This window comes from Hordeum vulgare, chromosome 4H, assembly GCF_904849725.1.
Source record: "Hordeum vulgare subsp. vulgare chromosome 4H, MorexV3_pseudomolecules_assembly, whole genome shotgun sequence".
Classification (NCBI taxonomy): domain Eukaryota; kingdom Viridiplantae; phylum Streptophyta; class Magnoliopsida; order Poales; family Poaceae; genus Hordeum; species Hordeum vulgare.
The window spans coordinates 515,264,313-515,280,600 of NC_058521.1; positions in this window are offsets into that span (position 1 = coordinate 515,264,313).

The following is a 16,288-nucleotide window of genomic DNA, read 5'->3' on the forward strand; positions in this document are numbered from 1 at the left end:
CAAAGAAGTATGTCGCATGAACTTGCACGGAAGTGCATTGCCCCACGAATCGGGAGCGCCTCAACATCGAGAGGCGCCTCCTGAAGCCATGCCGAATCATCAGCAATGATGATGAGCGTGCCGAGACGGATCTCGCGGCCCAAGAGCAAATCGATGCCGGAAGACATGACGAAGAATGAAAATCGCAAACTTGTCGAAAGTCGTTTAGACGCCTGCCCCACGGTGGGCGCCAACTATCATGGGAATGAACCTGATAGTAGAGGTGAGGGGTACGAAAGGAGAGGGCAGAGTTGTAGCTACGGCAAGCTTGTACACACGATGTATGAGTTCAGACCCCTCTCGTGGAGGTAACAGCCCTACGTCGCAGTGCTCTGGAGCTCTTGTCGTGTGGAATGTGTGTGTTACAGGGGGTGTGAACCCTTGTGTCAGAGGGGAGGGGTGGCTTATATAGAGTGCACTGCCCCTCATCAATCCCCGACAACCAAGGGTTTGATCATGGTAATAAAGGTGAACGTTAGTGATAACGTATGCAATAAATGCTACTTCTGGTGACCAATCAAACGCCTGTCTGTTGGCCACCCTGGATGGCTTCTGATCTTGTGCAGTCGACTGGCTTCTGGTTCTTCCGAGTGGAAGTCTTCCATCGAGTGAAGGGAAAAAGTCTCCGAGTGGATATCCTACCGACTGACTCATGGCGAGTCAGTCGGAGTCTTCCTTGAAGTCTTTAAGTCTTTAATTATGTGTCCTTGGGTAGGACATGTAGGTCAGGCCTATGACCCTACCCTAGGTACGTATCCCCATCACGTAGGAAATTTTTTGTTTCCCAAGCAACATTCACCAACAAATCCATCATATATACATGTACAAAGGAGGCCAAAGGCCACCATAAATATACCCTCAAACTCAAGGTGGATCCACAACCCTGAGTTTGGAGAGGTAAAATCCATGTTGCACTCTAGTCTGGGCCTTCATGAAGAAGTCCGCCAACAGTAACTCATAAGGCACATAGTGAAGATCAATAACATGGTCGTGCACACCAGCGCACACAAAAAAGCATGAATGCCAATATGCTTGGTAAACTCATGCTTCATTGGGTCTCTTCAATACTGATAGCACATGTACTGTCTAACAAGGGTGTAGTAGGTTTAGTAACACTAACACCAAAATCCTCGAGTAACCATCATAACCAAGTGAAAGTGCATGTTATGCCCCTAATCGTCTTTTGGTGTTAATGACAACACATACATAGGAAACTAATCCTATTTTTTGAGTGTATCTTAGGATGGCAAGTACTTTAGTAGATTGAGAATTATGTGCCAAAGGCTGTCTGAGAAGATTGAGGATTTATATTTCGAGAAGGCTCGGGATTAAGAAAAGATGATGTAGACTAGTCCTTTGAGTTTACTGATACTGAGTATAGGGATCCCGCACTATTAAGAGGGGATCACGGGTTTTGTGATGAACTTGCTCATACCACATCTTTATTGTCATACCCAATTCCACATATTCTCCACTCTGTTCTTATATCAATACAGGTCTATTGCCTCGGACATCCGGCTCCCTCCGGACGTCCGAGGGCCGCACGTCCGGCTGGCCTCGGAAATCCGCAGCCCTTCACCAGAAGTTTGTGAGACATATAATTCGGAAATCCGGAACCTACCACCAGAAGAAGTTGAGTTCTATAACTCGGATTTTCGGCTCCCTCCGGACGTCTGAGGGCCGGACGTTCGTTCCTCTTCGGAAATCCGGAACCACCCACCAGTAGCAGTTGTGTCGAATAACCCGGAATTCCGGTCATCTCCGGACGTCCGGTCACTGTTCAATACACAGTATTTTCAGTCAGATCTACAGGCCTCGGGCGACCGACCCCTATCGGACGTTCGACCCTTTGCGGACTCCCGGACGTCCGGACTCTGTGTGACTTAAAGTGCCCCCAACGGCTGGATTTCACTCCCCACTATATATACTCTTCTCCCACCTCGGGAGAGGGTGTTCAACACAGCTAGAATACACCCAAGAACACTTTTCCTCTCACTCACTCTTGTCTACACCAAATCCTAGATCCCAAGAGCATTTGTGAGTCCCTTTGAGTGTTGTTCCAATCAAAAGATAGATCGTCTCCCTCTCCTCCTTCCCACCAAAGTGATTTGTGATTTGAGCAAGTTTTGAGCAATCCCCGTGATCTTGTTACTCTTGGAGGTTGGAGACTCCTAGGCGGTAGGAGTCTTCGGAGAGGAATCAAACCATTGTGATATCCCCCGGAAAGTTTGTGAAGGTTTGGAAGCCACCTCAAGGCTTACCACTAGTGGTTGAGAAACGCCTTCGTGGAGTTATCTCAAAGGGAGAATAGGGTGAGCCTTCGTGGCGTTGGTGTGCCTTCATGGTAACATCCGCCCCTCTAATGGTGATGTAGCTTCCCTCCAAGGAAGTGAACATCGGGATACATCCTTGTCTCTCTTGGAGTTTCGGTTATTCCTAACCCTAACTCTCTACTTGTGTTAATCCTTATTACGTACTTGTATTTGATTATTGTTTACCACTTGTCTTACTTCACTCTAAATAGCTTACTCCTTGTCATAGCAATTATTAGGCTTACACTCATATTCCGCACTTTTGCCTAAAATTGCTAAGTAATTATTAAAATTTGGATTTGTACCTATTCACCCCCCCTCTAGGTCCATCTCGATCCTTTTCAATTGGTATCAGAGCCTCGTGCTCTATTCGTGTGGCTTAACCGCCATAGAGCGAGATGGACGGGGAACCAGCTATGGTAGCTCCAGTGCACAGGGACGGGACTTCCTCGGAAGTCAAGTCTTTCACCTCTGAGGACCTGAAACGGGCCCTTGCCAAGCAAAAAGAGGAGCATGATGCTTCTCTTGAGGCCATGGTCCAAATGAGACTAGCATCACTAACCACGGGGACAACCACGTCTCCGAGGGCCTCGGGGCCACATGTGCACGCTACTTCATTTGGCCAACAACCTCCAGAAAGGAACCAAAATAGTGTTCCATGGCTTTATGCTAGATCTCAAATTGAGAAACCTAAGTACAATCCTGGAGGAAAACCTCCCTTGCTTGATGACAATTCCGATTTTGCTTTGTGGAGAGTTGGTATGCAGGATCATCTTAGGTACGCCAATGATGAGATGTTGGACATCCTCGAGCATGGGTACAATCCTGTAGATCCAAGGTGCCTCACTCCCAGAGAAACTTATGACAAGCATCTAAATGACACTGCGATCATGTGCATAAGAAAAGGAATGAATGACAAGCAACGAAGACCTTACATCCACATCACAAGTGCCAAGGAATTGTGGGATACCATTATAAGGACCAAGACCGGTACCTCCACTCTTCGGCTTGCTCAATATGAAATTGCCAAGGGGCAATTACAGAATTTCTGTATGGAAAAGGGTGAATCTCCCAAGCAACTACTAGAACGGCTCATGACTCTCGCAGCAGACATTGAGTCATGTGATTGTGACAAGATGCAAGATGGTTTCAATCTGACCAAGAGATTTCTTGTGGACAAGTTACTTCATGCTCTTGCTTCGTATCACCATCAAATGGTATGGGACATGAGGCAGCACCATGGGTTCAAAGAAATGACTCCGGATGACATCATATCCACTTTCCAATTATTTGAAGAGTCAAAGGCAAATGCAACAAAGCACCTTGCCATGCATGGCACTCCAACATCAAAGATCAATCTTGCTTTGAAAGCCAAGCATGAATGTGACGAAGAAGAAAGTGAAGAAGAAGAGGGTGATGATGACTGCGAAGATGGTGATGATGTTGACTCTGATGAAAGCCCATCTTTTGAGGACATTGCTCTCTTTGTAAAGAAGTTCAGTGCAGGAAAGTTCAGGGGAAGATTCCCAAAGAAGAAGGTAAGGAAATGCTATAACTGTGAGGAAACCAACCACTTCTCCAATGACTGCCCTTATGAGAAGAGAGAAGACAAACCAAGGTTTCCAAAGACCTTTGTAAATAAGAAGTTGTCAAACCCTATGAACTCCAATTTCAAGAGGACAGATGGAAGAGCAATGGTTGCACAAGAAGAATCAGATCCAGAAGATGTTGGTGGAGTTGCCGGAGTAGCTCAGGATACACAAAACACCTTGAGGCTAGTCAACAAAAGTGGTGATGTTGTTCACTACAACTATATATAGGACTACAAGGGCAACGCTCACAAGTGTTTGATGGCAAAGACTGCCATGGGAGATGAGGAAGACCACAACTCCCATGATAAGGTCAAGGTAACTCCACGGTTAAACTCTTTCAGTCTAGCTTCTACCCCATCTGATGAGTATCTTGATGCGGAAGATCACTATGAGGATAATGACTTAGATCACCCCATGTTTGCTAAAATAAACAAATTTATGTGCTCTCTTAAAGGAAAGAAGCTCACTATGTTTCGCATACTTATGGAAATGGTGAGTAAGCACACCAATACCATCAAGGAACTCGAAACCCTCATCACTGAGGAGAAGGAAAGGAATGAAATCCTTGAGCAGAAAGTCCTGTATGAGGAAGCACAAAATGATGCACTATGTTCAAAAGTAGGTGAAAACTTTGATAAACATGCTAATGATCTTGCCTCCTTGAAAAAGGTTGAATCTGTGTGCAAAGAATTACTAAATGATAAAGACCGACTTGTGAACTCTCATGCTTCCCTTTCTAAGGACTGTGAGCGTCTATCCTTGTCTCTCAAAGACAAGGAAGTGCACTGTTCTTACAAAGAGCTTTGAGGCACTTAAGGTCACTTATCTTGACACTCTAGCTAAGGCCTACTCCTCACCTATTATTAATGTTGATACCTGCACTACTAACTCTAGTAGTGAACTGACATCTATCCTTGAGGAAAACTGTTCGCTAAAGGCACGGCTAGACAGAGGTCTCATGACATGTGCACAAGGACAAAAGACTCTCAATGAGATCTTAAGTCGACACAATGGAGGCTTCGCCAAAGAAGGGCTTGGGTTCTACCCAAGCACTGCCAAGAAAAGTGCATCTCCTCTCAAGTGTACCACTCCGCTTAAAGAAATATTTGTACGAGAGGGACACACGGAGAAAGGTAAGGTTGTGAGTTGATCGGCCACTAGGGGTTCGTCTACTCACAACAAGACAACCGAATTCATGCCTCCATCATATGTACTACGCAAATCAAAGGAAGGAGAGGTCTATGCTAAATTCGTTGGTCCTCGTAATGCATTCCGATTCTATGCTATTTGGGTCCCTAAGACTCTTGTAACTAATGTGAAAGGCCCCATGACAAAATGGGTACCTCAAATCAAGTCTTAATTTGTTACAGGCAGTTTTCTCCGAAGGAGCCAAATGGGTGATCGACACTGGATGCACCAATCATATGACCGGAGATAGTAACTTGCTCTATGACTTCATGCAAGCCATTCGACCATACATGAGCATTGTATTTGGTGGAGGGTCGAAAGGGCAGGTAATTGGGTTGGGCAAGGTGGCAATCACAAATGACATGTCTATTGCAAATGTCATGCTTGTCCAATCTCTTCAATATCATTTAATTCCAGTTCGCCAATTGGCTTCCGTCGGTTATGACACATTATTTGGACTAACGGATGTGAAAGTATTTAAGAGAGACACTCTTGAAGTGGCCTTTGTTGGAGAGTTGGATGGCAACCTTTACACGGTTGACTTCTCGAAAGAGAGCACCTTCCATACAACTTGTCTAATGGCCAAGGCCGACATGGGATGGTTGTGGCATCGCCGGCTCGCCCATGTTGGCATGAAAAATCTTCAAAACCTCTTAAACGGCAATCACATCCTTGGACTAACAAATGTATCTTTTAAGAAAGACCGTGTGTGCAGTGCATGCATAGCTGGGAAACAACATCAATCAAGACATCCACCCAAGAACATTGTATCCACTTCGAGGCCGTTAGAGCTCCTTCATGTGGATCTGTTTGGGCCTCCTTCATGGGCAAGTCTTGGAGGGAAAAAGTATGGCCTAGTCATTGTTGATGATTACTCTAGATATACATGGGTGTTCTTTCTCAAGTCCAAGGACGATACGAAGATCACCTTCATTGACTTGGCCAAACAAGCCCAGCGGAAGTTTGACAAGGACATCAAGGCAGTAAGAAGTGATAATGGCTCTGAGTTCAAGAACTACACCCTAGAAGAATTTCTCAGTGATGAGGGAATTGAACATCAGTACTCCGCGCCTTACACCCCTCAAAAAAATGGTGTGGCAGAGAGGAAGAACCGGACACTTGTGGAGATGGCAAGGTCCATGTTAGACGAATACAAGTCACCACATAGTTTTTGGGTTGATGCCGTCAACACAGCATGTCATGCATCAAACCGGATCTTCCTTCGATCAATATTGGAGAAGACTCCATATGAGCTCCTAACTGGGAACAAGCCCAATGTTAAGTATTTTCGTGTGTTTGGATGCAAGTGTTTCATCCTCAACAAACGGGAACGGTTAGGAAAATTTCAATCCAAAACAACTGAAGGGATTTTTGTTAGTTATGGGTCAAACTCTCACGCCTACAGAGTCTACAACAAATCCACTGGATGTGTTATAGAAACCTGTGACGTGACGTTTGATGAATTTAACCGCTCCCATGGGGAGCAAGTTGATCTAAATGATGCAGGTGAAGAAGACTCCCCACAAGATATCTTAAACATGGGTGTAGGTGCACTTCTTCCCATGGAACAAAGACCCCATGATGATGATGAAGATGATGAGAGTATTTCTCATCCTCAAGACAGTTCACTGCCCGTACCTCCACAAGATACTAGCACACACATCATACCAGTTGTTGAGGATCAAGTGGGAGAACATGTCTCTCACCCTGATCACACTCAAGAACAAGCTGATCTTCAAGAGGTAGACCAACGTATGGATATGTTTGATGATGAACCTCAACAAGTGCAGCGCAAAGAGGAATATCTTCCTCCGCACATAAATGATCCATATGTTGAGGACGTTGATGATGGAAACAAAGTCGAACCTCGTGAAACCTTGACCTCCATCATGCCACGTGTGGCCGGTCGTGTTGATATTGATCAAATCCTCACCGGCGTGTCAGAAGGTAGAGTGACTCGTAAACAATTAACGAACTTTTGTGCTCACTTTTCGTTTGTCTCTAATACCGTGCCACACAGGGTTCAGGATGCATTGTGTGACAATGACTGGCTCCTTGCTATGCAAGAGGAGCTAAACAGTTTTACACGCAACGAAGTATGGTCATTGGTAGAACGACCAACTGAGGAACATAATGTCATTGGAACTAAATGGATTTTCAAGAACAAGGAAGATGAGAATGGGACTATCCTACGCAACGAGGCAAGGTTAGTAGCACAGGGGTATTCCCAAGTTGAAGGTTTGGACTTTGGTGAAACTTTCGCCCCTGTTGCTCGTCTTGAGTCCATTCGCATTTTATTGGCCTATGCTGCTTTCAATGGTTTTACTTTGCATCAAATGGATGTGAAAAGTGCTTTTCTTAACGGTCCTCTACAAGAAGAGGTATATGTTTCACAACCACCTGGGTTTGTTGACCCTCACCACAAAGACCATGTATATAAACTTCACAAGGCTCTGTATGGCCTCAAACAAGCACCCCGTGCTTGGTTCATCTTAAGAAGTTCCTACTCGATGATGGCTTTGTGGTGGGGGTGATCGATCCCACTCTTTTTACTAAGAGGGAAAATGGTGAATTGATCTTATGCCAAATCTATGTAGATGACATCATTTTTGGTTCTCCTAACATCCATTTATGCAAGAAGTTTGCGGCCTCCATGACCAAGACCTTTGAGATGTCACTCAACACGGACTTGAAATTCTTTCTTGGTTTTCAAATACAACAATTTCAAGAAGGGATTTTCTTGTCTCAAACTAAGTACCTCAAGGACATTCTTGAAAATTTTGATATGACAAATGCTAAACCAATGAAGACACCCATGGCCACCGATGTAGTTCTAAATGAAGACACAAACGGTATTCCTTTTGACCCATCTACTTACCGCTCCATGATTGGTTCGCTACTTTATCTTTGCGCATCTAGACCGGACATCATGTTAAGTGTAGGCATATGTGCTAGATTTCAAGCTTCCACTAGGGAAAGCCATCACACGGCGGTTAAGCATATTCTTAGATACCTTGTTCACACCCCAAAGTTAGGCTTATGGTACCCTAAGGATGCAAAGTTTGATCTTATTGGGTATTCCGATGCGGATTGGGTCGGTGATAAAGTGGGACGGAAATCCACTTCCGATGCATGTCAGTTTCTTGGACGCTCCTTGGTAAGTTGGTCCTCGAAAAAGCAGAACTGTGTTTCTCTCTCCACGGCCGAGGCCAGATATATTGCAGCCGCAAGCTTTGCAACCCAACTGCTATGGATGAGGCAAACACTAAAGGATTATGGTATCACGTATCGACACGTTCCTCTTCTCTGTGATAATGAAAGTGCCATAAAGATCTCTGAGAACCCCATTGATCACCCTCGCACAAAACATATTGATATTAGGTATCATTTCTTGAGATATCATGTGCAAAAGGGTGACATTGATATTACCCATGTGGGTACCGACATGCAGTTAGCCGACATTTTCACCAAGCCACTTAGCATTGCTAGGTTCTGTCAACTTAGGCGTGAACTTGGTATCTTGGAGCTTGACAACATATCTTGAAACCTTGCACACATACACACACTCACATTATGGTTGTGTCTTGATGTGGGCATGCATTTAGGGGGAGTGAGTCTTAATTTTCTGTTTTTAAAGCTTACAATGTACGCATAAATCAATTTCTGTCCTCAAGTAGTACATGTAATGCTTGTAGGCTAATATGTTCGTACCTTATGTGAGAAACCATGCAAGTCATCATCTCATCATCAAAACAAAAAAATCCAGAATCAGCCTCTGCCTCCTCCTCCCTCTCGGACGTCCGCCATGTCTCGGACGTCCGGCGGCAAATTCCCTTCCGGTCGTCCGACATGTGTCGGTGGTCCGACGCCACAATCCCCTCCGGACGTCCGACGCCTCGGGCCTATATATATAGCTGGGCGCGGGGGCTGGGCTCTTGCCCTAACCCTCAGCGCCCCTTTTCCCTACCGCAGCCGCCGCCGCCAGCTCGAGGAGCTCCCGCCTGCGCCGCCAAACTCGAGATCGGGCCGATCTCCTCCGTGGATCCTCCACTTCTTCCTCTTTCTTCCTCGTGGGATCCGTCTTCAGGTCGTTCCTTCGTCTCTTTTCGCGGTTGTTTTGGTTCTCTCTCCCATGTCTCTCCATGATTCGTTCCTCATTTAGGGATTTTTCATCCGCGTAGGTTTTTCTGCTCCATGGGCAAGACCAAGCACAACGCTCGGAAGACAGTGGCTGGCTCATCATCTCGCGCCCCTACTGTCACGGGGTCGGAATCGGATGAGCCACGTCGTCCCTTCAAACGGACTGCCCGGCGTTCTCCGGCCCGGCGTTCTCCGTCTCCTCAACTCCCCTCGTCGTCTGATGGTGATGACCCCGACTTCGAGGAGGAGCTTGCCGCCGAGGACCTTCCTGACCAGCACGTCGATCGAAGGTCCAAGCCAAAGCCCGGGACTAGCAGGGCGTCCTACATGCCACCACCTCCTCCTACCCAGCCCGCAGGTGAAGCTCGCCGCATCTCTCTAAAACCTCCTGCTACTTTAGGTCGTGCAATCACGAACTTCACCACACTTGGCGCGGCTTCATACCTCACTTTCCGCCGCGACCTTGATCCATACGCTGTCGTACGTGACTCTACGGACTCACGTTTCCGCACAAACGTCCAGGCGGACATCTTTACCACAGTCATAGTACCTAAGGGTTTATCTGTTCATCTCTATATTGATGTTGAGCATATTCGCACGCACCCGGCGAAATATCCGGGTGCCATTGAGCTTATTGAGGCATCGGGGCTTGCCGCCCCATTTGCCTTTCATCGCGACTTTAATGCTGCTGCCATTCACCAGTTCTATGTCACATGCTACTTTGGTCCAAACCACACTGTCAGCTGGATCACCTCTGACGTTCGCTTCACTGCTACTTATGATACATTTGTTGCCGCACTTGGTTTCCCCAACTCCGGTTTCAAAATACATAGGGATGATCCTCACCATGCGCCTAAGTCCATTGACGTGTGTGGGCATATTCTCAAGCCACTAAGTGAGCTTGATGCGGATGAACGCATGAAGGACCTTAACCAGGTATCCATCTGGCGGTCACCTTACTTCATCATTTTTCAGTGTCTCATCCGCACCATCTATCCCAAGATGGGTGATAAGGGTTCTTGAAGTGGCTATTGTATCGACATCATGTCTCACTTGTTCGAGCACCCCAAGGGCAAAATCAATGTGCCTCATTTTCTATGGCATGAGATTCGGCTTGCTAGCTTTCAGTACAAGCGAGCCTTTCCTCACGCCCCCTTCATCCAGGCTCTTATTAACCATGTTGCTGATTTCTCTGTGGCTGTCACTCACACACATCGCAAGTGGGTCATTCCCGCTCACATGGCGGATGACTATGCTCCCAAGAAAACCCCCTCATCCTCCACATCCACTCGCCGCACTGCTGCACGGGCCGCCACCCCATCATCTAGCTCCGCTCCTCTCGGTCGCATTGCCAAATTCCTTGGCAAGGCACATTCTGCTTTGATGAAGGTCGTCTCTTTCCAGTGTGGTCAAATCCATGATGTGGTTTCTCGCTTAGTCTCCTCCAAGAATGCCCTCAAGGCTCGTCTGAGAGCCTCGGGCGCTCTTGATGTGAGTGATGATGAGGCCCCTCCTGCTGCTCCTCCTACTGATTTTTGCTTCCCATCTGGTCCTGAGTGGTCTGATTTCCTTGACGAGGCTGGTGGCAGTGGCTTGCCTGATGATGCTGATGATGATGGTGATGAGCTCTGAGCGTGATTGGTGCTGTTGATGTCTCCCTTTTTGGTACTTGGTGCCAAAGGGGGAGTAATGTATCATAGTCTTTAGTCTTTGGAGATTTAATGTAATGGATAAACTCATGTATGGCTACTTATGAATGATTGTGATTTGCTATGGATTGCTATGATATCATCATAGACTATTATGTTTTGCTCCACTATTTCTATGATGATCTATTATCTTTACATGTTGATCCATTGGAGCTTCGATTTTTGTTATCATGCATATACTAAGGGGGAGCTCCGTACTAAATATCTCCTAGACTATAATGTATGTTAAATCTTTTTGAGACCTATGTATATGTTGTCATCAACTACCAAAAAGGGGGAGATTGAAAGTGCATGCTATGCCCCTAATTGTCTTTTGGTGTTAATGACAACACATACATAGGAAACTAATCCTATTTGTTGAGTGTATCTCAGGATGGCAAGTACTTTAGTAGATTGAGAACTATGTGCCAAAGGCTATCTGAGAAGATTGAGGATTTATATTTCGAGAAGGCTCGGGATTAAGAAAAGATGATGTAGACTAGTCCTTTGAGTTTACTGATATTGAGTATAGGGATCCCGCACTATTAAGAGGGGATCACAGGTTTTGTGATGAACTTGCTCATACCACATCTTTACTGTCATACCCAATTCCACATCCGCCCCTCTAACGGTGACGTAGCTTCCCTCCAAGGAAGTGAACATCGGGATACATCCTTGTCTCTCTTGGAGTTTCGGTTATTCCTAACCCTAACTCTCTACTTGTGTTAATCCTTATTACGTACTTGTATTTGATTATTGTTTACCACTTGTCTTACTTCACTCTAAATAGCTTAATCCTTGTCATAGCAGTTATTAGGCTTACACTCATATTCCGCACTTTTGCCTAAAATTGCTAAGTAATTATTAAAATTTGGATTTGTACCTATTCACCCCCCCCCCCCCTCTAGGTCCATCTCGATCCTTTTCACCAAGTCACCTCTACCGTGAGAAGAGCCATAGCTCGCAACTCAGCCTCTGCACTCAAACAGTAAACCGCGGTCTATTTCTTCGTCTTCCAGGCAATGAGAGAACCACCAATAAACACACACTAAGAAGAACTTGGAAAACGGTCACAAGGATCACTAGTCCATGTAGCATCCGAAAATGCATGGAGTTGGAACGAGGAAAGAAGAGACGGTGAGAGAGCCTGTCATGGAGATATCGTAGAACATGAATAAGGTGGTAGTGAATCGAAGTGGGTGAAGAAACAAACTGACTCAGGACATGGACATGATAGGAGATATCCGCATGAGTGACAGCGAGATAAACAAGACTCCCAACAAGATGGTGGTAATGAGTCGAACTAGACTAGCGCTCACCATCAGAAGCACAAAGGTGAACATTAAGCTCCATAGGAGTCTCAAGAATGCGCTCATCACTAAGAACTGCAAAAGCAAGAAGATCCTGGATATACTTTTCTTGGGAAATAAAAAAAGCATTAAAGGTGGAGGAAACCTCAATTCCAAGAAAGTAATGAAGAGGACCAAGATTAGACTAAAAACTGCTCACTAAGACGGCCCTTGACAAAGGCAATGTACTCAAGATCATCACCCGCGATGATCATGTCATCAACATATAAAAGAAGAATAGTGCGACCACGAGCACAAAGGTGGAAAAAAGTGCTAGATCATGAGCAATGGGCGAAAAACCAGCTGTAGTGACCAATGAGGCAAAACACTCAAACCAAGCGGGGGGGCTTTCTTAAGGCCATAGAGAGCGATGAATATGGTAAACCATGCCATCAGGAACTGAATACCCAGGTGGTGGCTACATATAAACTTCCTCATGCAACTCACCATTAAGAAATGCATTCTTAATATGAAGTTGAGACACTAACCGGTGACGAGTAGAGGCCACGACAAGAAGTGTGCGAATAGTGGTCATATGGGCCACATGAGCAAAAGTTTCATCGTAATCACTACCATGCTCGTGCTGACAGCCATGAGCCACAAGATGAGCTTTATAACGCTCAAGAAACCATTAGAATGAGCCTTAATCTTATAGGCCCACTTACAAATAATGGGACGAACATGAGGAGGAAGAGAAACCAGATCCCACGTGTCGGGCGCTCAAGGACATCAATCTCCTTTGACATGGCAAACTGCCATTCAGGATGAACAATAGTATCTCGATAAGAAGTCGGCTTAACAACGGTCGAAAGACCATAGCGAGAAGGAGAATATCTATCAGGGGCAGACAAGGCTGAGAACGAAAACCATAAGTCGGATGAGAGGAGGAAAACGACACATCAGAAGTAGAGGGCAGATCAGTAGACTCATACACAACACATCGACGATGAGTATAATGGAAAGGAAAGGAGGGGGGAGGTAGAATCACTGGATGTGGAGAAGGGGAATGTATCGGTGATGAAGGTGGAGAAGAGGAAGGTATCGATGATGAAGATGGAGAGTCATGCGATGAGGGAGGAGAAGTCACCATAGGCGAGGACGGGATTTGCGACAGCAGGACAAGTAGGAATACTGGGCACATGGGGAGGTGTATCCGGAAATGTAAGAAAAGTGATGTCCTCCATGGAAAAGGCCAAGGAGGATGGACGCCGGTAGAAGGGACGAGACTCGTCAAAGGTGACATCCCGGGAAATACGCACCCGGCGAACATGATCCCAACACCGATAGTCCTTATGCTCATCACTCTATCCGAGAAAGACATGCTCAATAGATTGAGCGGTCAGTTTGGTGCGTTCAAGAGGGGCAAACAAAAACATATCAAACGCAACCAAACAAACGAGCCTCTGAACAATCAGAAAAATGAACAAAAGACGCTCAAGCGGAATACCACCCAATAGAGCAGCAGATGGTTGAATTGATGAAATAGGTGCAAGTGGTAACAATCTCAGCCCAGAAGTGAGGTGGAAGAGAGACGACGATAATTTTTGCACAGCACATGGTTGAGTTGATGAAATAGGTGCAAGTGGTAACAATCTCAGCCCAGAAGTGAGGTGGAAGAGAGGCGACGATAATTTCTGCACGCGTCGTCTCAAGAAGGTGACGATTCTTGCGCTCAGCCACACCATTCTAAGCATGAGCACCAGGACAAGAGAACTAAGCAAGAGTACCCTGCTCAGCAAGGAATCCTCGCAGCGCATGTGAGATATACTCACCACCTGAATCTGCGCGAAAACATGAATTGGAGTGGAAAACCAGGTATGAACCATGAGCATATATATATATATATATATATATATATATATATATATATATAAGACCTCACTACAAGAAGACATGAAATAGATCCAAGTATGCCGAGAAAAATCGTTTATAAAGATAATATAGTAACGATGACCCCCTTTCGAAGCGAAGGGAGATCAAAAGGACGCTCAGGCACTGACTCACTGTAAGGATGGGGTAGGTGAATCTGCATGCCAAGCCTACAACCTAGACAATCCAACGAAGCGTTAATGGAGATAGACCCTGGCACACCATGATAAATCAAAGATGAAAGATGAGAACCGCATAAATGGCCAAGACAATGTGCCACTGCTCAAAAGAACCAGTAGATGCAGCAACATGGGTTGTGAGACTAGCAGGATTGTGAGACTGGCGACGGTGGCAACGGAGGGAAAACGAAGCTCCCAGAGACCATCAAGGGCTCTGATTCAATGTTAGGAATAGCAACTTAGTATTACCATGAGGCAAAATCCATTATATACACATGCACAGGGAAGGCCAAAGGCCACCATAAATATAACTCTAACAACAGCAAGGCTAGCGTTGCAACGCGATGAGTCCAACACAAGGCTTGTTGCAAAGGCTCGGCGGTTCAGTTTTCAACAATGCCTATGATGCCAACAAAGCATGATGCAAACATCAGCAATATAACCCACCAAAGAAAACTCAGAAACATAGAAGATGTCACCAACATTTAATCAAGAAGGTGCATATCTGCTTTTCTATGAATGTAACACTAACAGTAGACAGAAATTAGGAACAACTTATAGAGCAATCGCCTCGACATTGGGACAAAAATGACACAATAGCGACATTGGGACAAAAACGGCACAATAGCATCAGCTCCAGATCACAATCTACAACTTCAACCACTGAAAGAATACTTCAGAGCATAATGATGACACCCTAAATTCTGGCAATGAAAACAGTACATAGCAATGGTATCCGTATCAGAAACAAGTTCAATTAAAGCCATCATGGCCTGCAGGCATACCATCCAATATGATGCACAAGCCTTCCGAAATCATGTTCAGAACACATGCAATTCGTTCACAATTGATGCAATGCAAATTTTGCAATTTCCAACATATAGTGTACTGAAACATAACACGAGATAACAGCACAGGCTAAAAGAAACCCCTGCATAAGCTACTGATCATTGAACATAATAGAACACTCCTATGTTGTCAGCTGTAAGTAAATACTACCATAATTAGTGTTCTTTTGCATATTACAGTCAACATGCCTAAGATCTTATACATACAAGACAATAATCATGCATGACGGTGATCAGTTTTCAATAATGCCTATGATGCCAACAAAGCATGTTAATCTGGTGCAAAGATCAGCAAGATAACTCCCAGACAAAATTAAAAAATATAGAAGATGAATCATCAACATGTAATCAATAAGGCACATATATGATTTTCTCTGAATTTAACACTAACAGTAGACCAATTAGGAGCAGCTTACAGAGCAATCAACTCAACAATGGGACAAAAACAACATAATAGCATCAGCTCGAGATTACAATCCACATCTGCATAATGATGATACCCTAAATTCCATCATGGCCTGCAGGCATACCATCCAACATGATGCACAAGCCTTTCGAAATCATGTTCAGAACACATTCAATTCGTTCACAATTCATGCAATGGAAAATTTACAATTCCCAACATACAGTGTACCGAAACATAACACGGGATAACAGCAGAGGCTAAAAGAAACCCTGCATAAGCTACTGATCACTGAACATGATATATCTCAGCTGTAAGTAAATACTACCATTACTAGTGTTCTTTTGCATATCGCAGTCAACATGCCTGCCTAAAATCTTTTCATACAAGACAATTTTGATGCATGACAGTGATCAGTTTTCATCAATGCCTACGCAAAGCATGAATCAATCTGGTTCAAACATCAGCAAGATAACTCGCCAGACAAAATTTGAAAATATAGAAGATGAACAACAAGGCGCATATATGATTTTCTCCGAATGTAACACTAACAGTAGACCAATTTAGGAGCAGCTTAAAGAGCAAACGACTCAACAATGAGACAAAAACAACATAGTAGCATCAGCTCGAGATCACAATCCACAACTGCATAATGATGGTACCCTAAATTCCGGCAATGAA